General features: G+C 52.6%; 1 protein-coding gene and 1 long non-coding RNA gene across 2 annotated transcripts in view; both read left to right on the top strand.

The window, feature by feature from the left end:
- The window catches only part of LOC120383937 (E3 ubiquitin-protein ligase TRIM39-like), a 961,691-nt gene that overhangs the window by 331,111 nt on the left and 602,596 nt on the right, over positions 1-27,984 (top strand). The window lies entirely within an intron of this gene.
- Positions 20,214-26,642, top strand: LOC120383998. Its single transcript, XR_005588585.1, has 3 exons — positions 20,214-20,336; positions 25,805-25,886; positions 26,315-26,642. It is a non-coding gene; the product is annotated as an uncharacterized LOC120383998 (long non-coding RNA).

Raw genomic sequence — 27,984 nt, 5'->3', positions numbered from 1 at the left:
ACCTTCCTCCTTACCAATAACTCACCAGCCCATCTTGTGATTAACGAGGGAGTAGGGTTGACCTAGGGGAGAAGGCCTTAAAAGCCAGAGGCTGAGCAACCAAGAGGAGCTAGCGAAGAGGAAACTGCAAACCGGAGATTTTGAGAGGGAGAGAAGGAAATGAACAAGGTGTGAGTACTAACTTTGGGGTGAGTAAGTTTGTTTGGCTGTTTGAGTTTTCCTTTCTCATGGGTTACTGGGTCAGTCGGGATTGTGTGTCTGGGGATTGTTTGAACCTTTGTTCCTGGATCATCTCTGATCAGCCTCAATCAACCCTGTGATCACCCTCTCCCTGTGTGATTAACGAGGGGGTAGGGCTGACCTAGGAGAGAAGGCCTTAAAAGCCAGAGGCTAAGCGACCCAGGGGAACTAGTGAACAGGGGAGTTGAGAGGGAGTTTCTGGAAGGGAGACGTAATATAATCGCTATGGTTAGGAAGGGCCACATCGCCAGTGCCAGCACTGCTCCTGTCTCCTCCACCTGCACCTGTATCCAGACAGACAACCATGGATGCCTCTACCCAGATCCTGGTGTGGATTTCCAGAGACTGTGGCCTGTATTTCCCATTCACAGAAAGCCAAGTGGGAGGGACCATCCAGTGTGAAAGGTGCCTGCTGGTGGAATCTCTTAGGAAGTAGGTGGGAGAGCTACAGGAGGAGGTGGCTAGGCTGAGGAGCATCTGCGCTCACAAGAAATTCCTCAAGAGTATTCATATGGAGACATCAAAGGCTGAGGAAGCTATCCAGCTACAGAGGACTGCTGTCACACCACTCGGGGAGGAGGACATGGCTCTGATACAGGAAGGACACTGGCTGCTGGTTACTTCTGGCAGCAGGCAGTGCTCCACCCCTACTCCCAACCCACACATCATGGAGATAGAAAACTGATATGCTGCCCTGGCAACGAGCGATGAGGTATCACCCCAAAGGTGGAAGAGGAGAAGCCATGTACCCCCAGGGCTGGGAGAATCGTAGCTACCACTCACAAGAGGAAATGTGGTTGGTGACTCTTTTCTGAGGGAAGTGAAGGCACCTATCTGTCGCCCTGGCATGGCATCCAGAAGGTATGCTGCCTGCCAGGGGCCCATATCCTAGACCTTATGGAGGGATTGTCAAGGATCATATGGCCTACTACTGACTACTACCCCACGCTACTCATCCACGTGGGCACTAATGATACTGCGAGGTATGACCCTCAGCAGATCAGAAGTGACGACAGAGCTCTTGGAGTAAGGCTGAAGGAGTTGGGACCGTAGGTGCTGTTCTCTTAGATCCTTCCAGTCAAGGGTAGGGGCCCAGGCAGAGATAGATGCATCATGGAGGTGAATGCCTGGCTGCAAAGATGGTGCTGCTAGGAGGGCTTTGACTTCCTCGACCATGGGATGCTGTTCCAGGAAGAAGGACTGCTAAACAGAGACGGGGTTCACCTATCAAGGAAGGGGAAGAGCATATTTGGATACAGATGGGCTAACCTAGTGGGGGGGGGGGGTGTTAAGCTAGGTTCAAAGGGGGCAGGTGACTAAAGCCCACAGGTAAGTTAAAAACATGGAGACCTGGGAGAAGGGTCGATATTTGGGGGGAGCATGGGCCGTTAAAGGAGGGTTAAGGAACAGACAAGACAGAACTAATGGGGGGGGGAAATCAAGTCAATATCTTAGATGTCTGTATACTAATGCAAGAAGTATGGAGAATAAGCAGGAAGAACTTGAAATAGTAAATAAACACAACTATGACATAGATGACATCACAGAGACTTAGCTTTGAAGCGCTAAGTGTAGCCACAGCCTCAGGGAGTTGGTAGGTAAGATCCCATGGGAAGCCAGTCTAAGGGGAAAAACAATTTAAGACAATGGGAAATTTTTCAAAGAGCCATTATTAAGGGCACAAGAGCAAACTATTCCACTGCATAGGAAAGATAGGATGTATGGCAAGAGACCACCCTGGCCTAACCAGGAGATCTTCAATGACCTAAAACTCAAAAAAAAGAGTCCTACAAAAAGTAGAAACTAGGTCAAATTACAAAGGATGAATAAACAGCAAAGAATCCTGTGGCACCTTATAGACTAACAGACGTTTTGCAGCATGAGCTTTCGTGGGTGAATACCCACTTCGTCGGATGCAAGAGTGGAAATTTCCAGGGGCAGGTATATATAAGCAAGCAAGAAGCAAGCTAGAGATAATGAGGTTAGATCAATCAGGGAGGATGAGGCCCTGTTCTAGCAGTTGAGGTGTGAAAACCAAGGGAGGAGAAACTGGTTCTATAGTTAGTTGCTAACTAGATCAATCCTCCCTGATTGATCTAACCTCATTATCTCTAGCTTGCTTGCTTATATATACCTGCCCCTGGAAATTTCCACTCTTGCATCCGACGAAGTGGGTATTCACCCACGAAAGCTCATGCTGCAAAACGTCTGTTAGTCTATAAGGTGCCACAGGATTCTTTGCTGCTTTTACAGAACCAGACTAACACGGCTACCCCTCTGATAAAGGATGAATATAAACAAATAACACAAGAATGAAGGGACAAAATTAGAAAGACCAAGGCACAAAACGAGATCAAACTAGCTAGAGACATCAAAGATAACAAGAAAACATTCTATAAATACATTAAAAGCAAGAGGAAGACCAAGCACAGGGTAGGCCCATTACTCAATGGGGGTGAGGGGAACAATTACAGAAAATTTGGAAATGGCAGAGGTGCTTAATGACTTCTTTGTTTTGGTTTTCACCAAGAAGGTTGGTGGAGACTGGATGTCCAACATAGTGAATGCCAGAGAAAATGAGGTAGCAAAATAGAAATGATCAAAATGATCAGAAGCAAAATAGGGAAAGAACAAGTTACAAATCACTTAGACAAATTCGATGTCTTCAAGTCACCAGGACCTGATAAAATGCATCCTAGAATACTCAAGGAGCTAACTGAAGCAATATCTGAGCCATTAGCAATTATCTCTGAAAAGTCATGGAAGACGGGAGAGATTCCAGAAGACTGGAAAAGGGGAAATATAGTGCCAATCTGTAAAAAGGGAAATAAGGACAACCTGGGGAATTACAGACCAGTCAGCTTAACTTCTGTACCAGGAAAGATAATGGAGCAAATAATTAAGCAATCAGTTTACAAACATCTAGAAGATAGGAAGGTGATAAGTAACAGTCAGCATGGATTTGTCATAAACAAATCACGTCAAACCAATCTGTTAGCGTTCTTTGACAGGGTAACAAGCCTTGTGGATGGGGAAGTGGTCGACATGGTATATCTTGACTTTAGTAAGGCTTTTGACACCATCTCGCATGACCTTCTCATAAACAAACTAGGGAAATGCAACCTACATGGAGCTACTATAAGGTGGGTGTAAACTGGTTAGAAAACCATTCCCAGAGAGTAGTTATCAATGGTTCACAGTCATGTTGGAAAGGCATAACGAGTGAGGTCCTGCAGGAATCAGTTCTGGGTCTGGTTCTGTTCAATATCTTCATCAATGATTTAGATAATGGCATAGAGCGTATGCTTATAAAGTTTGTGGGTGATACCAAGCTGGGAGGGGTTGCAAGTGCTTTGGAGGATAGGATTAAAATTCAATATGATCTGGACAAACTGGATAAATGGTCTGAAATAAATAGGATGAAATTCAATAACGACAAATGCAAAGCATTCCATTTAGGAAGGAACAATCAGTTGCACACATACAAAATGGGAAATGTGACTGCTTAGGAAGAAGTACTGCGGAAAGGCATCTAGGGGTCATTGTGGATCACAAACTAAACATGAGTCAACAGTGTAACACCATTCCAAAAAAAGCAAACATCATTCTGGAACATATTAGCAGGCGTGTTGTAAGCAAGACAAAAGTAATTCTTCCGCTCTACTCCACGCTGATTAGGCCTCAACTGGAGTATTGTGTTCAGTTTTGGGTGCCACATTTCAGGAAGGATGTGAACAAATAGGAGAAAGTCCAGAAAAGAGCAACAAAAATGATTAAAGGTCTAGAAAACATGACCTATGAGGAAGATTGTAAAAATTGGGGTTGTTTAGTCTGGAAAAAAGAAGCCTGAGAGGGGATATGATAACAGTTTTCAAGTACATAAAAGGTTGTTACAAGGAGAAGGGAGAAGAATTGTCCAAAAAGCAATGGGCTTAAATTGCAGCAAGGACTGTTTAGGTTGGATGTTGGGAAAAACTTCCTAATTGCCAGGGTGGTTAAGCACTGGAATAAATTGCCTAGGGAGGTTGTGGAATCTCCATCACTGGAGATTTTTAAGAACAGGTGAGACCAATGGTGGGCAACATGTGTACTACACATGGCCCATCAGGGTAATCCACTGGCGGGCTGCCACACAGTTTGTTTACATTTACATGGCTGCCCGCAGCTCCCAGTGGCTGCAGTTCAAAAATGTTTAAACAAAATGATTTTTTCATTAGAAAATGACTTAGAAAAAAAATTAAGAATGAATTTTCCTATTATTGGAATGTTTCTAATTTTTCAATTAAATGATGCTAAATGAGAATATATATTTCAAATTGATTCAAAATAGGAATTCTAATCAAATCGAATCAAAACATTTTATTGATCTCTCCCCTATTCTTGCTAAAAGAAGAATGATTGAAAAAAAGAAAATTTTGTTTCAAAATATTTGATTAAAAATGAAAGTCTATAAAATATTAAACAAAACAAAAGTGAATTATTGTTGTAAATGTGTTTTAGAATTAATTTACTACCTTTAGTCCTAGAGATTTCTTCAGGAAATCTCCCCTCCAGTGACTGTTCACACAGTAGGAGATGACCAGATTGTAAATGACACAGGATTATTGAATCTTTGTGTTATTTGTTTTACTCATTATGGAAACACTACATTACAAGTACATTCCCAATGTATAAATATGCCTTTTTTTTTTAATTATGTAATCAAGTCCCTAATCAGCAGTGCACTTGAGCTCATGATCTGCTTTAGGCACATGCTTAATTCCCCCTCATTTCAGAAGGAGAACAGGATGCAATTTTCTGTTTTGACTGATTGTGGAAATTTTCCTTTTTTCCCTTGAAAATATCAGAAACAAAAGGATTCAGCCCCAGAGTCACAGGTAGAAAACTGTAACGCTAACAGGCAGAAAGACAGAACGGCCGGGAGTGGCACAGTAAATCTCGCCCAGTATTCTCGATACAGGAAATTATTTGTTACAAATCTCCCTGGGACCTCACTGAGAACAACATTGGGCCCAGTGTTCTTGAATGAAACATTCCCGCAAGAGAAACAAATGACTAATTCAACATGCCGCACAAATCTCAAATTACTCTGCTAGGATAATCTGACAAGCACTGGAATGTAAATCATTGGGAATGTACTTGTAGTGTTTCCATAACGAGTTAAACAAATGACACAGGATTATTGAATCTTTGTGACATTTACAATCTGGCGAAGCAATAAGCGGTATAGATAAGGGGATGTAAGGAGACATTTTGCAGCAAAATTAACCTACCTCATTGTAAAACTGCTCAGAAGGACCAATCTCAGGGTGTGATCAAACTCCACACGTTTTGCTGCGATGATTTACATTGTGACTATTTCAGTTTATCACGTTGCAGGGCTAATTCCCTGGCTACCAACTAGCTGCAGCTCTCAGCTTCTCCTCGCCTTTTGGAAAAGAAATATTTATATTGCAAACAGAGACCAGGACTCTTCTCTTGCAGCATTAGCCGAGATGGAAAACAAAAATAAAATCACACAGGCGGTCATGTGACCAGATTGGCGTTTTCTCTTAAAGAAACAGCCACAGCCCTGATATGCTGGAGCGGGTCCATGACAAGTCAGCTGACTCCAGCACCCAGGCGGCCCAAGACACCCAGCCCCATGGCCGTTCTCTGCAATCCTCTGCCGAAGCTGGCTAGGGAGGGCTGCTTTATTTCTTCCACCGTGGCAGGACCCTGTCCCCCACTCCTCAGGAGAACTAAGCTCTGCAGCCCCCATTGCAGCGCACAAACCAGCAGCAGACAGAGCCCGGTGGGTTCCAGATGCCAGAAGCGGCTGTGCTGTCTCTGCCTCTGTTCATCAGTTTGTTTGGCCATTCAGTTTACTACAGTGGACAGAAAAGCAGGAAGAACACTCGCTTCAATATCATTCTGGCTTCAGATCACTTGGGACACCTGAATGCTTGATTCTGCTGGGACAGACTCTTCCAGCTCAGCAGGGCTGTAGCTGTTTAGAAGAAGACTAATCTCCCTACACAACCGGTGAAATGACTCCAATTTATCCAGTTACAGCATTATTTTTGCTTTCCATCTTGGCAAAGATTGCAAGAAGGAAGCACATTGATACATTGGGAACACAAAGTTTTCTTTTAAACAGTGCGAGGAGAAGCAAGGAGAAAACTCTGCAGCTATTTCATAGACAGAATTAGCTGTGCAACTTGCTAAACTGAAATAAGTGACATTTTAAGTGACTATCTCACCGAAAGGAGTGAGGTCTGAGCAGTTTCTTACACTACACAGGCCCAGGAGGCAGGGCCGGCTCTAGGTTTTTTGCTGCCCCAAGCAAAAAAGATTTTGGCTGCCCCCTACCTCTCCCCCCCCTGCTACCCCAGCCCTTGGTTCTTTCTTCCCCCCCACACACACCCCTGCACAACCTGCTGCCCCAGCCCTGCCCCCCCCAAACGTGACCTCCTCATTCACCACGGCAATCCCCGTTTACACTTGCAGTGGGGATCAAACCGTTTCTCCTATTTTTATTTCACTTTACTATAAATCTCATCCCCTCGTCCCCTGCAACCCCATCTTTAGTGCTCCACATGCACATGGAAGGCATAGGGACTAACCCTCAAACCTTGTACCCGGAAAGGAATGGTGTCAAGGTTCCTTCCCCACTCTGAACTTTAGGGTACAGATGTGGGGGACCTGCATGAGGAGCTCTAAGCTCAATTACCAGCTTAGATCTGGTCTGGCTGCCACCATTCACAAGCACTCCCTTCCTTGGGTAGCCTTGAGAAACTTCACCAATTTCCTGGTGAACACAGATCCAAACCCCTTGGATCTTAAAACAAGGAGAAATTAACCATCCTCCTTCCCTTTTCCCACCAACTCCTGGTGGATCCAGATCCAACCCACTTGGATCTAAAAACAGGGAAAAAATCAATCAGGTATTAAGAAAAAGGCTTTTAATTAAAGAAAAGAAAGGTAAAAGAAAACCCCCTGGGAGAGATTAGCATACCAGCTACTCTCACAGACAACAGATTCAAAACACAGAGGATGTTCCCCTGGGCAAAAACTTAGTACACCAATGAAAATACCCAAATACCCAATTTGATTCTACCTCTAATCGCACAAGACAGGTTACAAAGAAATAAACATAAACCTATTTATCCCTTTCTAAAACTTACTAGTCTGATAAGAGGCTGGTTCCTTGATCTTTTTCATTCCGGCTGAAACTGAAAACTAAACAAAGGAAAAATCCTCCTTCCTTTTGAAACATCTTGTTCCCCCATTGGTTCCTCTGTTCAGGTGTCAGCCAGGCTAGGTGAACTTCTTAACCCTTTGCAGGTAAAAGAGGCATTAACCCATAACTGTCTGTTTATGACAGATGGGGATCTAGTAAAGAGGGTTCAGGCAGAGGAGCAGGTGTGGGGGTGCTGGGGGCTCTACACTGGCAGAGAAGTGGCGTGTGATGTACTCACAGAGGAGGGTGGAGGAGGACAGAGGGTATCGGGAGGGTTTCAGGAGAAGAGGTGCAGGGGAAGGGGGAGGTGCAGGAGGAGAGGGCTGGGGGGAAGGTACAAGGGGAGAGGTGCAGGGGAAGGGACAGTACAAGGGGAAGGGGTGCAGCGAAGGAGCGATGGGGGGAGGGACAAGTGGAGGGGCTGGGAGTGGGATGGGGGGTGCAAGGGCTGAGAGGGGCAGGCACTGACAGCTGCTTCCCCAGCCCCGTGCAGGCAGAGCTAAGAGGACGGACGCTGACCTCAGGTGCCCGAGCCAGGGGAGTCCCCTGGTGGGGCAGTATCCGCTGCCCTGCTCGGAGCCGGGCTTTGCCTCTCCCCACCTAGGGCAGGCAGTGCAGGACTGAGGCGGGGGAGGTGCACAGCGGGCTGGGTCCGGGGGCAGGAGGTGGCAGCTCCCCGGCAGCTCGGGCTGCCCAGCCACTCGCCCTGTCAGCGCGAGCCGGGATCCGCGCCCCCTGCCCAGCCCGGCGGCGCCCTGCACAGCCCACTCGGGCAGGGAAACACCGCGCTGCCCTGGGGAGACTCAGAGCAGAGCAGCAGCGGCAGCAGGACCCTCCCCCCTCCCTGCATCCGGGGCCCGGCGTCCCTCCCGCCCCGGCGCCGTACCCACAGGCGGGGCGGCAGTGCAGGCGGCCCTGCCGCTGGGGAGCCCGAGCATCGTCCCCCGGAGCTGAGCCCCTCCCGCTGCCGCAGCCCGGGCTCAGCTCCAGGGGATGCTGCTCAGGGCCGCCTGAACTGCAGTCCAGCCTGTGCGACTCAGGCTGCCATGAGCGCCATCTAGTGACTGAATTCAGAACTGCAGTGTCAGCTCCAGCTCAGCCTGAAACATGAGCTGAACATCCTGGTTCAGGGCCGGCTCCAGGCTTTTTGTGCCCCCAGCAAAAAAAAAAAAAAGCGGGGAGGGGGCTGGAGTGCCGCCCCTTGGAAAGTGCCGCCCCAAGCACATGCTTGGAGTGCTGGTGCCTAGAGCCGGCCCTGCCAGAAGGGGAGAGGAAGGGGCAGGGCCAGAGCTGCTTCTAGCCACGCTGCTGCCTGGTGCAGTGCAGGATCCAGGCTGACTGGGAGAACAGCAGCAGGCTGCCCCCTGCCCAAGCTCAGCTTCTGGGGACAGTGGCAGGGGCGGCTCTAGAAATCCCGCCGCCCCAAGCAGGGCGCCGCGCCGCGCTGCTCACGCTGGCCTTCGCCGGTCCCGCGGCTCCGGTAGATGTGGCTGCGGACGGTCCGGTGGTCCAGCGGCTCCGGTGGAGCATCCGCAGGCATGCCTGCGGGAGCTCCATCCGAGCCGCGGGACCAGCGCACCCGCCACAGTCATGCCTGCGGGAGCTCAAGCGGAGCCGCAGGACGAGGGGACCCTCCGCAGTCATGCCTGCGGCAGGTCCGCTCGTCCCGGGCTCCGGTGGACCTCCCGCAGGCATTACTGCCTGCCGCCCTGCCGGGAAAGTGCCGCCCCACGCGCGCGCTTGGCGCACTGGAGTCTGGAGCTGGCCCTGGACAGTGGCCAAGTGAGCCAGAGCCGCCCCCGTTCCCTCCGGCATGCTCAGAGGGGCTCCTGTGCCCAGAAGCTGAGCCTGGGAAGGGAACAGGCTGCTGCTGCTGCTGCCCCTCCCAAGCCAGGCTGCAGCTTTCTGGCCTGGGGAGGGGAAGAGGTGGGGGCGCAAAGGGTGGTTTCTTTTTGCAGAGACCCAGAGATACAGCCCAGACCGACTCCTAGCTGCCTGGGGCCCCATGCCCATGGACAGTCCCAAAAGACAATGGCCACTCCAATTGCCTGGACGTTTGGCACCAAACAAATGACCATGGATGGTCCCCACCCTCTTTAGGAAGAAAGCTGGGTGTGACCAGCTGGAATGGGGTGGGGCCAGGTGGGGTTGTTAAATGGGGGCTGCTGGAGGCAGGAGAGAAGCTTCTAAACTGGGATTACAGAGGGGTCAGAGGGCTCTGGGACAGACCCAGGTGGACCATGCGGTACCTTTCCATTGTCTGTTAACTTAAGCACTGTCTGCGCTGTGTTCCAGACATCTAATAAACCCTTCTGCTTTTACAGCATAAGAGTAAGTAATTGGGGTGCATGGCTCCCTTTGGGGGTACAAGTCTCCCTCAGGCATCCAGCCTAGGTGGACTTGCCAGAGGCAGCTCACTGTGTGAGGCAGGGGTGCTGAACGCTCTTAGGTTCGGATCCAGGAGGTGGAGAAGCCAAGTGAAAGACTGTGACCCTAAGGGGGCTGCCACACTAAAGGGATCCTGAGAGCAGCTCCACGGCGGAGGGCAGGAGCAGCGGCAGAGGGGAAGGGACACTTGAAGTGCCTGGCACTTGAGAGCCTGCTGGGCTGCTGCCTGGTGAAGTCAATGGGTTCAACCCCAGGGTAGCTGGGAGCAGCCTCTGGCTCCGCCTCTCTAGCACTGGGGGCAGGAGGAGAGGCCAGTAACACTGCTGAACATGCACAGATGTGGCAGGGGTCCGGGTGAAGCAGGGGGAGATTTGTGCTGATCCCAGGGGTTGAATGTCCGACGTTTCCAGCAATGCCATTGGGTGGTTTGGGCAGCATCATTTGCCAAGCCCTGAGCTACACTTAAATCTGTTGCTGGTGCAGTGATGGGGACTGGGGTTGGTCATTTTTGGTGACATTTTTGTACTAGCAAAAGCCCTAGCGCAGACACAGGTCTCCTGGCAAAGATATTGAATGAAACGCTCTGTGCAGCCTCGACAAGGCTTTGTGCCATTTCCCCTGACCCCCACTCACCCCGTGTCCCTGCTCTGCCCCTGCATCTCTCTGTGCACCCCAGAGGCAGAGGGAAGTGGAGAGGCAGCTGGTGGTGTCCGAGTGCGAGCGGCTGCGCCAGTTCCTGGCTGAACAAGAGCCTCCTGCTGGCCCGGCTGGGAGAGCTGGACCAGGAGATTGAGAGGAAGAGGGATGAAAAGCCCACCCGGGCTGCACCATGGGCACTGACTCTGCTCCATCTCTCCTTCCCCTCTAGGGTGTCAGAAGCACCGTGAGCAGGTACATCTGGGCTCCCTCATGCCCCGTTGTGCTAGGAAGAGGCTCGGAGATCAGGCTACGAACCCAGCCCCCAGTGCTCTGACAGTGGGACAGTCTCACCCTCTGGATCCAGCCCCCCTCTGTCCCCATTGCCAGGGGCTGACCCACCCTGGGGAGGGGATTGCCCCATAGCACTGGGCTGGAAACCCCTCCCTGGGATCGGGCTGGCTCAGGGGATCATTAATGGGGCTGGGGGCTTGTCAACTTGGCCCCAGCTCTTGTCATGGCCCAAAGTCTGCCCTGTGTGAGGGGGACTCGGGGGCCTGTGGGGAAGGGGTTGAGTGTCCCAGCCCAGGCCGTAGTGGGGCAGTGTCCACGTCCCAGGACCCCCCACCCCATGGGGAGTGACCAGGCCCCTTGGAGCTGAGAGGAGAAACTGAGGAGCAGTTGGGCCTGGAGAATGGATCCCTCTCTCAGTCCCTCCAGGTCCTGGTGGTGCTGAAATGCCTATGAGAAGCTGACTCCTTGTCCTTAGTCCCCACGGTCCCTATTGCATCATCTGACAGAGCTGTGATTTCTAGCCCTGGGGACACTGACCCACGCCAGTGATGGGCTTTTCCTCTCTCTTCTTCCAGAGGGGCTGGTTGCAGAGAGGGGAGAATCCTGGTCACTGTTCTAGGGCAGGGAACAGCTGCTGGGAGCCTGTTCCCCTGTACAGAGCAGCCCCTGGGCTGGGCGGATGTGACGGGATCTGCACAGGAGAGAAACCCAGCTAGAAAACATGGGACAGAAAAGACGAGGGGGAGTCGGAGCCTGTTGAACCCTGGTTTGTTGTGAGACGGTGCAGAGCCGGGTGCTGTGGGGAGCAGCCCGTGTACGTACATGATCCTCGCTCCGGGTGACTCTGCTGTGTGAACTCGCCGCACTCTCTCTGTGCCAGTTGTTCCAGGACTCAGAAGAGCCCAAGGATTCGCAGGTAACTTAAGATAAGTATTGGGTGACTCCAGCTCCCTTACCAGGGAGAGATTTGCTCCCTGCAACCCCTCCTGGCATCATGCCCAGTACCCCAGAGCTGGGAGATGGCACAGTTGCGGGGGGGGGGGGGGGGGAATAACCCCCCATTGGGCGAGTAGGAGAAATAACAGATCGTAGGGCCCATCTCTGTGCAGGCACAACACAAGGAGAGGTGAGAACAGCAGCATGACTCCAGCCGAGCCCTGGAGAAACGAGTTCTGATCCTCCCTGAGCCTGTCCCCTCTGCCTGGTACGAGGGAATTGCCAGGAGCAGGTCGGTTGGACGGGTTCCAGTTTGTGCCCAGACTCTTGGCTGAGCTCGGTTCAGCTCAGGTCATTTCCTGACCAACATGAAGCTAAACCCAACCAGCTCCGTCCACACAGAGCTGCGAGAGTCACACAGGGGTCTGCACCAGGGTCTCTAAATAATTTTTGGAGCAATTGGAGTTAACCCAGTGCAGCTTTCCTGGGGAACACGCCCTGGGGCTCTCAGAAGTGGAGCAGGCTCTGCAGGGCCCCTGGGCTCCTTGCCCTGTTTGTCTGCAGCAGGGAAATCTGACCAGTCCCACCCCACACTCGCCCACACCCACATGGTCTCAATAGCGTGGAGATGTGTCAGCCACCATGTAGGTCAGACTGGACTGGAGCAAGGCTGATCGCTGTGGGGCCCGCCCGGCATCAAGCCAGTTTGCACTGAGATCACTGGCACAATTATCCCAGCAGTGCACGTAATCCCCAGCGCTATCCCACAATGCTCCTGTCCCAGCTCTGACAGCTCAAAGGGTGAAGGGAGGGGCCCTGGGGCTTCTGATACCCATCCCAGGAATGGGGCAGGGGGGAAGGGGATGTGGACACAGACAATGTCCCTGCGTGTGCTGTGAGGGGCAGACCCAGCTCTTCCAATGGGTGCAGCCTGTCAGCACCGCAGGGGCAGGGAGAGCCGGGCCAGGAACAGAAACGGTGTCAGAGCTCAGGGTCCCAGAGAAACCTCTTCCTGTTGGGGCCTCTGGAACCTGTAAACTCTGTGGGGAGCAGCGAGGCAGCCCCAGCCTGGAGCAGCTGTCTGAGGAGTGCACAAGCCCTGCAGACGCACTGGGAAGCGCATCAGTGCCACGGGCCAGAGATCTCCATAGAGGGGACTCACACGCTCTTCTGGCAAAGCCGGGGCAGCTAGATCCCAAGGGAGGAGCAAGGGGGTGTCACAGATCCACAGCTCTTGAACAGCTCTGGCACAGTCCCCTTGGGAGGAACCGCATCAGAATGTGAACCCCCTCTGGTGTCACTCTCTCTGGGCTAAGCCCATTGGCTTCATCACCTCCTAGAACCGGACTTTGGGGCCGTGAGTCCACCTGAATCGGAGAAGAACTTGCAGATCCAAGGGAGCAGTGCACCTCCACCATCCATAGACCAGAGTGGCTCTCAGCTAGCGTAAAACAGAAGGGTTTATTAGTTGTCTGGAACACAGTGTAGAAAGTCCTTAGATTAGCATAGAAAACAGAAAGTTACAGCTTAGTCCATCTGGGTCAGACCAGAGCCCAGGGCTCTCAGACCCCGAGACCCAGTCCAGCTGCCTCTGTTTGTGTCTCTCTGTCCCACACTGTAGGCACCCCAGCTCAGTTCTTTGTTCTCCAGCTGGTCAGAACGGGCTGATTTCCTGTCCTGGACAGGGTCATCAGTTGTCAGATAACAAATCTCTGGGCCATTCTCTGGGCCCAGGCCCCAGTCAGGTATTTGTCAGCCCCAGCTGGATTCTCCTGCAAAGAAAATACCCTTTTCCCCCCACCACCTTTTTAACCCTTCCCTATATAGGGGAAACTGAGGAACATACAGTATTCAAAAAATATTATGACAATTCCCACTTGATCACAGGGGTTTGTTATTATTGAGACTGGTTGTGACTCCAGAGCTAAAGCCAGGATACATTTCCCACGTTAACCTTGATCATCCCCCATCTCTGTGTGACATTAAATTGCTTCCCCCCTACAATAGCACTTTAGCACTCTCCAGCCTGGGGAGAAAACTCAGGACTAGGCTGTCAAGCGATTAAAAAAAAATTAACCACGATTCATTGCAGTTTTAATCACACTATTAAACTATATTAGAACACCATTTATTTACATTGGGGGGGTTCTATATTTTCAAATATAGCCTCAGGGCTGGGGTCTCAGAGCTTCAGCCTCCTTCAGGGTGCGGGGCTTGGGGTGCCTGCAGAGCTGTGGCTTCAAACCCCCCACACGCACCTCAGCAGCTCTGCTCTGGGGCTTCAGCTGTCCCGCTGCCTACGGAGTTACAGGCTGGGGCTTCTTCAGCCTCCCAATCTGCTCACAAATATGCAATTAACTTGTTAAAAAAATTAATGCATTAATTTTGTTTTCAGTTAATCGCAGGAATTAACTGCAATTAATTGGCAGCTCTACTCTGGACATTTGTGGCCAATCTGGCTAGGCACAGGTTGAAAATTTAGTTTCTGGCTTTGTGAAAAGTCTCATGTTTTAAGCATGAAGGTTTCATCTACACAGCCCACAGCAGCGAGTCCCAGAGCCAGGGCACCAAACATGGGCTCATGGGGTTTGTGCTATAGCATTAGAAACCGCTGTGTAGACATTGTGTCTGGGGAATCCCCCCCTGCTCCCCAGGCTCCAGTGCCTGACTCCAGCCTGAGCCCAAACATCTACACGGCTATTTTTAGAGCCAGGTTGAGAGCCCCTGTCGACCTGGTTCTGAGACTCACTGCTGCGGGTGTAGAGACATACAAAGTGTCTCCAGAGCTTTGGTGTGAAAGTTCCCATCTCTGACCCAGGGCTGGTTAATGAGAGTGAGGAAGGTGGCTGGCACAGTCATTAGCTGGAGATACATGATCAGCAGGTGCAACCAACTCTGCCTAAAAGTGGAGGGCCACAAGGCCCCGCCCCCCTGAGACCCCACCCCCAGGCCAAGAATCCAGAGCTGGGCCAGGGAGCCGGGGCCCCTCCACCTGTGTATTTCTGGTAATTTTACAGTCACTCAGAGCAAAATCACTGGGATTTGGGCTCCTAAGTTGCTCAGACAGGTTTGAAGTGGAGCTGGGTGAAATGTTTTGGAGAAATAGTTTATTTGCCAAAAAGTTACATTTCAGGTTGATTTAAATTATTCATGAATCCATGTCGAGTTTGCTGAATAGTTTCAATGAACAGAAAAAGGTGCTACTGCTTCCCTTCTAGCCTTTAGGCCAGTGGCTGGGCCCTCAGCTGGGAGCCCCAAGTTCAATCTCCTTGTGTGATGTGGGGCAGGAATTGGAATGTGGATCTCCCCCCCTCAGGTGAGGGCTGGAACTGCTGGGCTCTGGGCAGCTGATGTGGGGCTCCCCCAATCTGGATATTTCTGTTATTTGTTCTAGAAATGCCACACCTACCTCCTCCTCCTGATTTGGTGGTCTATAGTAGACCCCCTCTCATGACATAACCTCTATTTTTTCCCCTTTTATCTTAAACCATTTTAAGCCACTGCTGCCACCCACTAGGAACCTATCTCCTGCCCAATCCCTAGCACGAATCAAGAACCCGGGGAAAATAGGTGCCCCTCTGCTTATCTTACCTTCTGGGCCCAATTCAGCAGCTCTGCTCAGAGGCAGACCCTCAGTTCAGGTCCCAGTCAGAATCTGGCCAGAGAAGGAGGTGCCTGCCTCTCATTGCTTTCAGCCCAATGATTAAAGCACTCACCTGCAATACGAAGGGACCCAGGTTCACTTCCCCTCCCTCTGAGGGAGAGGAAGGACTTGAACTGGGGTCTCCCACCCTTCAGAGGAGAGTGCTTGAGATATATGTTCCAGCAACTGAAGTTAGGCTGGCTGGTCTATAATTCTCTGGGTCGTCTTTGTACCTATCTTAAAAAAGTGGAACAACGTGCCCTTCTCCAGTCCTGGGTCCTCATCCTTCTTCCAGGAGTTCTCAAAGATAATCATTAATAGCTCTGAGATGGCTTCAGCCAGTTCCTTAAGTGCCCTCAGATGAATTTAATCAGGCACCACCAACTTGAATACATCTACCTTATCTAAATATTCTTTAACCTGTTCTTTCCTCTATTTTGGCTGGCATTCCTCCCCCCTTGCAGTTAATATTAATTGTGTTGAGTATCTGGTCACAATGAACCTTTTTAGTGAAGACTGAAGAAAAAATAGGCATTAAACACCTCAGTGTCAGTGATTGGGACATGGGTGATCATGCCCAGTGGTCAGAGCAGGAGTCAGTAGCCAGGGGTCAGAGCTGATGTCAGGAATCTGAGTCAAGAATCAGAATGGGGTTAACCAGAATGAGACAAATCAGGGACAAGGCTGAGGCCAAGATAAACAGCACAGCACTGGAACAAGGCAGGTGCAGACCTTATCAAAGCTATGAGCAATGGTCTGAGCAGCAGCTTGCTGCTGGGTTTAAGAGCTGCTCTGCTGACCAATCAGGTGCTGTAGCCAAACAGCCTAGTACAGGCCAGCTGCACACATTAGGATCCCCAGAGACTGGTTCTGCTGCAGGCCTTGATTCCTGACACTCAGTCTTCTTGAGGTTGTCAGTTATTAGCTTTCTTCTTTGCTAAGTAGGGGGCCTGCACTTTCCTTCATCTTTGTCTTGCTCATAACATATTTATAGAATCTCTTCTTATTGCCTTTTTGTGCCTAGCTAATTTTCTGACTTGGCCTTTCCCATTTTGTCCCTATGTGCTTCTGCTGGTCTCCTGTGCTCGTTCTTAGCAACTTGTCCATGATGTTTCCACTTTGTGTAGGATTCCCGTTTGGTTTTCAGGTCATTAAAAAGCTCCTGATGGAGCCATATTGGTCTCTTACTGTTCTCCCGATCTTTCCTTAGCATCAGGACAGCTTGCTGTTGCACCTTTAGTAGTGTCTCTTTGACAAACTGCCAGCTCTCCTGAACTCCTTTTTCCTGTAGATTTTCTTCCCATGTGGCCTGAGCTGCCGGTTCTCAGAGTTTGTTGAAGTCCATTTTCCTTGTTCTGCTGCTCTCACTCCTTCCTTTCCACAGAATCATGAAATCTATCATTTCATGGTCACTTTCACCCAAACTGGCTTCAACCAGGGCTGGCTCCAGGCACCAGCTAAGCAAGCTCGTGCTTGGGGCCCCAGATTCTACAGGGCGGCATTCCACCCAATCCTAGGGCAGCACGGCCCCGCTTTTTTTTTTCTTGGTTCAGTGCTCCGGCCGCCCTGTAGGGGGCGGAAGAGGGGAGCGCCCTGCAGCAAACTCAGCAGAGCAGCCCGCGTCCTTCCCTCCCTTCCGTCCAGAGCAGAGCATTTGTTGGGATCCAGTGATCTTTTACCTAAGATTCCAAGCCCTGGCAAGCCAATTAAAACTAATTACACAGAAGCTTGGGTCACAGTCCCTGCAGAAATGTTCAGAATAATTTTGGGATCTCCCATCTCCTCCTGCTTCCTCCCCTTCCCCCCATTAGACCGGGTGCACACTCTGCAGCACAGGGAGTCCCCTGGCTCCAGCCGCCCTGTAGCATTTTTTCTTTTGTTTTTCCCTGTTTTGCCTGCCACGCCATTGTTTCTCTCCCCCCTCCACCCCGCTTTGCTGCTCCAGCCGCGCCCTGTCCCCCCACTCCTCCCCGCTTTGCTGCTCCAGCCGCGCCCTGTCCCCCCACTCCTCCCCGCTTTGCTGCTCCAGCCGCGCCCTGTCCCCCCCACTCCTCTCTGCTTTGCTGCTCTGGTGGCCCCGACTTTTTTTTTTTTTTTTTTTTTGCGTTGGGTGGCAATAATTCCAGAGCCAGGCCTGGCTTCAACCTTCAGATTCACAACCAATTCCTTCCATCCCATTAGTCAGAATCACGTCTAAAAATGACTTTTCCCCTGGTTACTTCATCCACCTTCTGAAACAAAAGGTCATCCCTGATCCATTTCAAAAACTTACTGGAACCTTTTCTGTTTTGCTGTATTGCTTTTCCAACAGGTATCTGGGGCAGCTAAAGTCTCCCATTACTACCAGGTCTTGCATTTGGATTGGGTAGGAAACAGGCATGTGGGTTCCTAGTGGGTGGCAGCAATGCACGTGACTAGAGGCAGAAACAGGCACTTAGGGGACTGCTACTGCAAACACTTAGGCTCCAAGTGAGTTTTAGCTACTAGTAACAGATTCTGATGGGAAGCAGCTCCTGACAGGCTGACCAGCTTCACCTGCCTGGAGCTCAGCCCCTTCTCATGCTGCTCCAGTGCTCGCGTTCCCCCCTTCTCCCTGACTCAGACCCTCTTTCATGAATCCTGCCTCCCCCTGTATGAAATATGGAGCAATAATATATGAGAGAGCCCGCAAGGGCCTGATCCTGCAAACCCTCCCGTTTCACACATCACGTTGGTCTGAGGGGGTGCTGCTGTGACCCACCCACCCCTGCTTACCTCCACCTCCTCCGTGAGCATGCTGCAGCATCCTGCTTCTCCTCCCTCCCAGTCCTTGCACCGCAAACCAGCTGATTCACGGGGCAGGAGGGGGAATGCGGCACGCTGCGGAAAGAGGTGGGGATTTGGGGATGGGATCCAACAGAGGCAGGGAGGGGGTGGAGTTAGGACGGGGACTTTGGGGATGGGGGCGGGTCCAGGGGTGGGGAAAGAGTGGAGTTAGGGCAGGGCCGGGGGGGCGCAGGCACCCATTGGCGCCAGAGAAAGTTGGCGCCTATAGCTGTGACTAAGGGCTGCTGGGGAGATGGGGGACTTTCAGGGGGTGTCGGTGGCTGGGAGCATCTGTGCTGAGCAGCAAGGACACAACACCAGATCTGGGCTCTGCTCCCCGCCTGCTCCTGTTCCCTGTTTGGGAAGGAGCGGGGTTGGGGGGAGGGGAACTCATGGGATTCACAAGACTCCAGCCCTTTGGCTCAGCGCCCAGGGACTCTTTCGCTCCAGCTTCCTGCTGATTACAGCGGTGACAGGACCCTGCTGCCTTCAGCACCAGCCCGGAGCCCCCCAGAGACGTTACTGACATTCAGATTTTGCCATTAAAACTCCCTCCGGGGTCGGGGGTGGGGGGACTTTCTCTGATGGCTGGAACCAGCCCCTGGGCCAGCCCCAGGCTCTGCCGACACCAGCTCCTGAGCCTGCAGCTGAGGGGAGCAGGGTGGCGAGTTGTATGGGCCCGTAGTGCCGGGCTCCATGAATATTCAGGGCCTGTGGGCTCGGCTCCACCAATGTTCAGGGCTGGGTCTCTCCTCCGGCCCGACCTGCTGCCCCCACACGCCTCCCAGCCCCTCCTGCTGCCCCTCGGTGATTTAAAAGGGCCTGGGGGCCCCCAGCTGCTGCCGCCACCACCACCACCGGCAGCACAGTGGGACTGTCCATGTTACAGAGCTTTCCCGGCGATAAAAAATAACCACCTGGTGATAAAGCGCTGCCTATACTGGCGCTTTTCAGTGCTAAAACTTTTGTCGCTCAGGGATGTGTTTTTTCACTCCCCTGAAAGACTAAAGATTAGCGCTGAAAGTGGCAGTGTAGGCACAGCCTAAGGTGGCTTCCTGCCTGCTCTGCACCTCTCTGGGAAGTGGCCAGCACATCCCTGTGGCCTCGGAGGGGTGGGGGGGGGCACACGTTGCCCCCACCCTGAGCACTGAGCCACTGCCAGAGGGGTGTGCGGGTCGCTTTCAGGAGCTGGCGCTGCCCGAGTTAAGCACCCACCCACTGACTCCTCCTGCACCCCATCCCCCTGCCCCATCCCAGAGCCTGCACCCAAACTCCCTCCCAGAGCCCGAACCCCCTCCTGCACCCAAACTCCCTCCCAGAGCCTTAGGCAGGTGCGGGTGGGGGGACTTGGTGCCGTTCTGAGCACCACCAAAAATTATCCAAACCTGCCGCCTCTGGGGAGAGGCAGGAAAGTGACTCTGCACCAACAGCCCCTTCTTGTCCCAGCTCTGCTGTCGGGCGGCGGGGGGGTCTGCGAGTCCTAGAGCTGCTGCCCGCCCTGACCCTCCCTGGCTTTGCTCCCCTCAGCGCCTGCGGGAGTCCAGCCTGCTCCAGCCTGCCTCGGGGCTTTGACTACACTGGCGCTTTGCAGCGCTGCAGAGGGTGTGTTTTCACACCCTGCTGCAGCGCTGCAAATTTCCAAGTGTAGCCAAGCCCTGAGTCACTCGGGATTTCAGCTCCCCTCCCCCCGGCAGCCTCCCCCCTCCCCTTCCTCATTCTGCCTCCATCCAGGACGGTGGCATGAGAGAGTGGGGGGTGGGAACTGGCTGGTGCTTTTTGCTGCTGTTGCGTTATGTCCCCAGCCGGGCAGGTCTGTGGCGGGCGGTGCTGGGCAGGGGAATTACTGAGAACCCAGCGATCCCTGGGGGCAGGAACAGCAGCTCGGGGTGGGGCGGCACTGACACCCCTGCACTGGCTCACCCAGCAAACTGCCCCTGCCAGGCCAGCTCTAGGCCCTGCGGGGGGGGGCTGGTACTTTAAGAGGAATTTGCTCCGCCCCAACCAGCCAGGGACGCGGACCGTTACTTTCACTTTTGAAGCGTGTATAAGCCCCAGGCGTGGGGGCTCGGGCCCGTCAATTCAGCTACAGATGTCACACCGGTAACGCTGACGGATCCGGTCCCAAACCCTCCGGCTCCGTGACCCGTGTGCGGAACTGGGGCTGCAGCCTCGGTGAGTGACATGGGGACCAGGGCTGGATTTAGGGGCAGGTAACCGAGGCGACTGCCTGGGTGCCAGGCTGGGGGGCGCCGGGCTCGGGGGCTGTTTGTTGTTAGCGGTAAAAGGAAAAATCGAACGTGTGAAGTGAAATGTTCCAGGTTTTCCTGCGCTCTGCAGGAATTTGCTACTTAGGATGCGCTCTGCAGTCGCACAGAAACTGAGCATGCTCAGTAACATCTGCTTAAGCCACCGCCCTTCACCTGGTCCTCGCTAGGGGTGAGATTCTGCTTGTGGCTTTTTACAAGGGTTAAAAAGGGGCAAAGGGGGCGAATTGGAGCAAGGGGTGGCCAGGGTCTGAGCAGGGGACGAAAATTGACTAGTCAGGGGGGTGAAACAGCTAAAAGCAGGGTTAGGAAGGGGCTGAAGGGCAAAATCAGGGATGGGGGTGGAAGGAGTGGGAGCTAAGCCCAGGGGTGAGGGGGTGCCAGAGGGTAAAACCCTGGCACAGGCAGGGGCAGAGGGGTGGGTGGCAAGTTTGTAGAAATTTTGGTGGTGCCCAGAACCCGCCTGCCCCAACTCTGCCCCCCCAAACTCTGCCTCCACCTGCCTAAGGCTCTGGGTGGGGTTTCGGGGGGAGGTATGGGGTGCAGGTCCTGGGCTGGGGATTAGGGTGCAGGAGGGGTGCAGGCTTTGGGATGGAGTTTGGGTGCAGGCTCTGGGCTGGGGGTGGGGGTGTAGGAAGGGGTGAGGGGTGCAGGCTCTGGGAGGGAGTTTGGGTGCTGGGTGCAGGCTCCGGGCTGGGGCAGGGGGTGAGGGGTGCAGGCTTTGGGATGGAGTTTGGGTGCAGGCTCTGGGCTGGCGGTGGGGCATAGGAAGGGGGAGGTGGTGCACACTCTGGGAGGGAGTTTGGGGATAGGACAACCAGTTCTATAAGGGCTGCTAAATTTAACAAAAGCTCCGGCCCAAGCTCACTTCCCCCTCCTCTCCTGCCCCGCCCCCTTTCTCCTCCCCCTCCCCTGCTTCCCGTGAATCAGATGTTCACGGGAAGCCTGAACAAGCAGCAGGCAGGCAGGTAAGCTGGAGCAGGGGGGAGGGGAGGTGCGGCTGGGCTCCTGCCCCGGGCTCTGGGTCCGGCCGGGCGGCGCGGTGGGGGCTGGGCTCCTGCCACCCTGGGGTCCGGGCGGCGCGGCGGGGGCTCGGCTCCTGCTGCCCCGGAGTCCGCGTCCGGGTCCGGCCGAGCGGCGCGGCTCAGCTCCTGCCCCGGCGTCCGGGCTCCAGCCCCAGCCCAGCTGGGCCCCCATCTCCAGGCAGCAAGGTAAGGGAGCAGGGAGGGCGTGTTGGATAGAGGGCAGGGGAGTTGGGGAGGGTGGATTAGTATTGGAGCAGTCAGAGGGCAGGGAACAGGGGGATTGAACGGGGGCAAGGGTCAGCGGGCAGTCAGAAAGGAGCAGGGGTTGGATGGGGCGGTCTGGGGCAGTTAGGGGTAGGGATTCCTGGGACTGTCTGGGGACAGCGAGATGGGGTGGTTGGTTGGGGTAGGGGTCCCGGGTTGCCATCAGGAATGAGAGAAGGGGTTGGATGGGGTGGCAAGGGCAGTCAGGGGACAGGGAAGGGGGTGGATAGGGCATGGGTAGCAGAGGGCTGTCAAGGAACATGGAGGGTTGGATGGGACAGGAGTGGGGCATGACCCCTCATGGGGTGAGGAGGAGGGAACCGGTTGTTAATATTTTGGCAGCTCATCACTGGATAGGAGGGAGTGCAGGGTGAGGGCTGTGGGGCTGAGGATGAGGGGTTCATGCTGTGGGGGGGCTCAGGGCTAGGGCAGAGGGGTGGGGTGAGGGCTGTGGGGCTAAGGATGAGCGGTTCATGCTGTGGGGGGGGCTCAGGGCTGGGGCAGAGGACCAGGGTGCAGGGGGATGAGGGTTGGGGCTGAGGTTCATGATGTGGGGCTCAGGGCTGGGGCAGAGGATTGGGGTGCGGGGATGAGGGCTCTGGCTGGGGCTGGGGGATGAGGGCTTCATGATGCAGGAGGGGGCTCAGGGCTCGGGCAGAGGTTTGGGGCCTGGGGTGAGGACTATGGGGCTCATGATGTGGGGGGACTCAGGCTGGGGCTGAGGATTAGGGTGCAGCCTGCCTTGCCATTAGTGGAGGGCAGGCACTAGGATTATGGGGCAGCAGACAGCAGTTCTGCAGGGAGCCGATCTCCGACAGCACAGAGCAGGCAGGGGAGAGGTGCGCGCTGCTTTTTGTCAGGCAGGGATGCGGTGTGGCTCAGGGGGGACACACGGGAAGAGGGGTGGCAGGCGGGGGCTGGGACCTGCTCCAGGCAGGGACGCAGTGCGGCGGGGCGGGGTGGGGGGAGAGTGGAGGCCCGCAGTGTTCGGGTCCCGATCCAGGCAGGGCCAGGGGAGAGACCCAGCTCCAAATACTGCTGGAGCAGGGCCCCCAGCCCTGACTATTCCTGGAGCCCGGGCACCGCACACATATATAACCTGCCGCCCATGGGCAGAGGGTGGAGTGCACCAGAGGGGATTTTTTATTTCCCCTCTCACAGACAAAAACTTCACACCATTGGCTTCCCAGGGCTGGGTTCTTAAAGGCACAGGCATCCCAATGCCTAGTCACTGCAGCTTCTCTTTGATGTAACCTACTGAGCTGCTGCAGCAGGAGACTTTATTCAGTGAGACCAGGCCTTCCCTACAGCCCCCCGCCTCCACCCCAGACTTAGTGAGGGACAATGGGGCCAGGGGGGTATTATGTCATTCAATCATTCAACCCATAAAATAGCACACATTTTGCCACACTGAACCCCCCCCCCCAACAGTAACCTAGCTAATAATAATATAAAATAATTTCAACTCATATAATGAAAAATGTGTGTATACTGTATATGAGATGATATGAGAAATGAAAATGAGCTTGCTTTGGGATTTTACAAGGCACTTATATCATTTAAACACATTTGGTACCTTGAATAATGATAACACTTCTTGCAAATCACATAAATAGGGATCTCATGGTCCCCTTCCCTCACCCATTGCAAAGGCACAGGGGTTATTGCTGGCTGCCCTAGGGCTGCAGAAAACCCTATGGGCAAAACATATGGAAAGAACAGGATCAACTTATACAGAGAGCTGAAGGAGACTCCCATAGTGCATTAACTAACACTTAATAAATACATCAAAATTAAATACATTACAGAGATAAGAGCCTGTCATGACAGACTTTACTTCATGAGAAGGTCCAGAGAGAGAAGACCCAGAGGGAGTAATGGGAGGGGCAATCCTAGGGAGATCAAAGGGGCTGGTGGAGGAAACAGACAGAGAACAATGGTAGAGGCAGAGTCACTGCAGGGTTGACCCAGTCTTCTGCCTCTCCCCTGTGGGTGGAAACACTGATCACTATCACTATAGGAGGGACCAGTAGAATGGAATGCCCAGAAGAATGAATGACTTGAGGACAATTTCCTGAGGGACCCTTACCCTTGCAGAGCTTTTCTGGCTCCAACCTTTACATTTCTACACAGCGTGGTTTTGCCCACAGAAATAAAAATCTGCACATCTTCCATGTGGTTTTGGACCAATGGAAAAAACCAGGTACAATTCAAGTGACTTTTAAAATTGCCTATGAAACCGAGTTAACAAAATAAATGAGCTTATGAACAATCAGAAAATCTACTTCTCAAGTGAAAAAACTATAACTGGACTTCTTGGCAAAGACTTAGTTTGTGACTTCTCCTGTAAGAAAACTTACAATCTGGAAAGGAAGAGTAGACTGAATTATTTGCCTCAGTGAAATTAAATACCCAGAGAATTGCTGGGCCTGTGATGATGATAACCAGGGCTTGCTCACCTGTGGCTCCCCCCACACACCGTGCTGTGGCGGCACGGCCAGGCAGGTCTGCATCTGCAAGCAGGCACTGCCACAGGTGCAGCTCCCATGGGCCCTGTTAGCCAATAGAGTGGGAGCCTCCTGGCCAATGGAATGGGCTGGGCTGGGCTGGGCTGGGCTGGGGGCAAAGGCAAAGGGGGAGATTGTAGGGAGCTCTGGAGTGGGGGAGGGGCTTTGTTTGGCACAAAGGGGGGGCTCTCTGGAGAGTGGTGACAGGGGCACAGGGTCATTGGGGGTGTCTCGGGGAGTCAGAGGGTTGTGTGGGTCTCTGTGGGGCGGGGGGGAATGATGGATGGAGCCAACCACAGCCCAGGTCTGCTCTGCAGAGGGGGTGTTGCTATAGCCCCGTCAGGAAGCCCCCTCTGTATTTTATGCCAGCCCTGGGATGTCCATCGCTGCTCCTTTCCCCTGCCCATGGCTCCATCTGTCCCCACAACACCCCTGGCTCACTGGCTGTGTCTGTCTGACAGTGACACGCTCCTGCTGCTCACTCTGCCTGTGGCTCACTCCCACTCCCTGCTGTGTCAGCGCGGCCAGGCAGCCCTGGCACCGCCCACTGCAGCTCCCATTGGCTGGGGTTCCCGGCCAATGGGCTGTGAGTCAGGTCAGTGCTGGGGCCTCCCCTCAGCACACAGCGACTCCGAGCTGCCCCTGAAGTGAGAGCGCCCCACGTTGCTGACCCATGGCACTGGGACCCCCAAAGCATGGGGCCTGGGGCCCAAACATTGATGGATCTGGAGTATTGGTGAAGTATTGGTGGAGCATGGGAACCACGGGCCCATATAACTACCGCCTATGTTGGCTGCATCTCTGACACCACACAACTTAGAAGAGTTAAATGCTTGTCAATTGAACCCCAAACAGATGGCTGCTTGTGCATTTGGTGGAGCTGCAGACTTCTCTGGAAGACATAGTGGAGTACAAGCTTTGCTCAGAGAAAAGTGTAACGCTAATCTCTCTAATACACACTGCAGAGGCCTTATACTCCAACTAGCACTAGAATGAGCTGCAGAATCTTCAAAAGGCATTTAAAAAGCTATACACTGAATCAGGTATCGGGGGTAGCCGTGTTAGTCTGTATCCACACAAAAAAAGAGGAGTCCGGTGGCACCTTGAAGACTAACAGATTTATTTGAGCATAAGCTTCCATGGGTAAAAAACCCACTTCTTCAGATGTGTGGAGTGAAAATTACAGATGCAGGCATTACTATATTGACACATGAAGAGAAGGGAGTTACTTCACAAGTGGAGAACCAGTGTTGACAGGGCCATTTCAATCAGGATGGATGTCATCCACTCCCAATAATTGATGTGGAGGTGTCAATACCAAGAGCGGGAAAGTTGCTTTTGTAGTGAGCCAGCCACTCCCAGTCGCTATTCAAGCCCAAATTAATGGTGTTAAATTTGCAAATGAATTTTAGTTCTTCAGTTTCTCTTTGAAGTCTGTTTTTCAAGGTTTTTTTTGTTCAAGTATGGCTACTTTTAAATCTGTTATAGAATGTCCAGGGAGATTGAAATGTTCTCCTACTGGCTTTTGTATGTTACCGTTCCTGATGTTCAATTTGTGTCCACTTTATTCTTTTATGTAGAGACTGTCCGGTTTGGCCAATGTACCTGGCAGAGAGGCATTGCTGTCACATGATGGAATATATCGCATTAGTAGATGTGCAGGTAAATGAGTCCCTGATGAGGTGGCTCATGTGGTTGGGTCCTATGATGGAATTGCTAGACTAGATATGGGACAGAGTAGGCAACGAGGATTGTTACAGGGATTGGTTCCTGGGTTAGTGTTTCTGTGGTGTGGTGTGTAGTTGCTGGTGAGTATTTGCTTCAGGTTGGGAGCTGTCTGTAAGAGAGGACTGGCCTGCCTCCCAAGGTCTGTGGGGGTGAGGGATCATTTTCCAGGATAGGTTGTAGATCGTTGATGATGTGCTGGAGAGGTCTTAGCTAGGGGCTGTACATGATGGCCAGTGGTGTTCTGTTATTTTCACTGCTGGGACACTGGTACAGTTGGTCAGTAATAGCACAGGACAATGATACAAGGACAATGTCTGGTGATTTGGGTGAAGTGAGCTGTTGGGTCTTCATTTATTTCATAGGGAACTGGAGCCCACATCACCCCATCCACCATCACAATCGGCACTGATGCAGATGCTGTTTGGCATCTCAGCACAGAGGTGAAACATCCACTGGACACAGAGTGACTGATTCAGATCTCTAGAGGGGCCCCTGCCCTTGGGGTCTCAGTCTGTGCATGAAGTGAACGTGGCCACAGACTCTGCTAAGTTGTTTTATTTTACTTGTACCAGGAAACTTATGAAGGAAACTGACACTGTGAAGAGGGTTTTCTCTGCTGATCTTGGGCTGCTGCTGAGCTTCTGCCAGCTGCCTGCCCTTGTCACACTCCTCACAACCAAAACTTTGTAGGGGTTTGTCTCTAGTGTGGTGGGAAGCCTGGGCAGGTGGGTGTTCAATAAACATTATTTTCCTTATTACAGCTGGGCCCAGCGTATTCCTCTGTTCTTAGGCTGCAGAATTCACCTCTTGCTGCAGATATTGGGCTCCAGAATCTCCATCTGCATCTTCAGAAATCACAGGGGGGATTTTCAAAACCCCATAAAACATTTGGATGCCCAGTTCCCATTTGAAATTAATGGGAATTGGGCACCCAATTCATATAGACTTCAAGGGCAGAAGGGGTCATCATGATCATCTAGTCTGACTTCCTGCACATTGAAGGTCGCAGAACCTCACCCACCCACTCCTGTAATAGACCCCTAGCCTCTGGCTGAGTTACTGAAGTTCTCAAGTCATGACTTAAAGACTTTAAACAATAGAGAATCCACTATTTACTCTAGTTTAAATCAGAAAGTGACCCGTGCCCCAATGTGCAGAGGAAGACAAAAACAAACAAACAAACAGGGTCTCTGCCAATCTGTCCTAACATTCCTTCCTGACCCCCAAAATGGTGATCACTTTGACTCTGAGCATGTCAGCAAGACCCACCAATCAGACACCTGGGAAAGAATTCTCTGTAGCAACTCAGAGCCCTCCCCATCTCATATCCCATCTATGGCCATTGGAGATATTTGCTACAGTCACAGATGGGGCATATGGCACTGTAGGCAATGTCATCATACCATCCCCTAGGTGGCTGTGAAACCTCAGCCTAAGTTTCTATCTTTATGGTTGCAGAGATGACTTGGAAAATGGGAACAGGCAATGACTGCCTGAGTCTGCAGACAGCCTAAAACAGCAGCTCTGAAAAGAGAGAACTGCACCAGGCATCTGAGTCAAGGCCCCATGGAGCTTATGATGATATGGTATATTATATGTTGTATTAATGTGGCTGGAATCAATGGGTCCAAAGAACCAAAGGTGTTAACATGACCCTGTCACTTTCTAATATTAAGCACTTTTAAACAAGGTTTGGGGTTTGGTTTTCAGAGACCTCAGGCTGCTGAGTCCCATGGCAAACACACCATGAAACATCCTGTAACCCCTTTCGGGTTTAGAGAGCACGGCCCCTTTAAATCTTTTTCCCGGGGGGAGGGGGAGAGGAAGAAAAAGGAGGGAAACTCCAGGGGGCGGCACTGGAGCTCCAGGGAGAGAGAGGGGAGCAGCACAGCTGGCCCTGCAGAAGGAAGCAGAGGGAACCTGCCTGAGGAGGACAGGCCCGATCGGGGACAGCCCAGGACAGGAGCCAGGAGAAGCCCTGTGCTGGGAATCCCCGAGAAGGACAGGCCAGAGCTGCGTGGGGCTGTGAGTA

This window comes from Mauremys reevesii, linkage group 15 (genome assembly GCF_016161935.1).
Source record: "Mauremys reevesii isolate NIE-2019 linkage group 15, ASM1616193v1, whole genome shotgun sequence".
Lineage (NCBI taxonomy): Eukaryota > Metazoa > Chordata > Testudines > Geoemydidae > Mauremys > Mauremys reevesii.
This window is presented reverse-complemented; position numbering and strand designations above follow the sequence as displayed.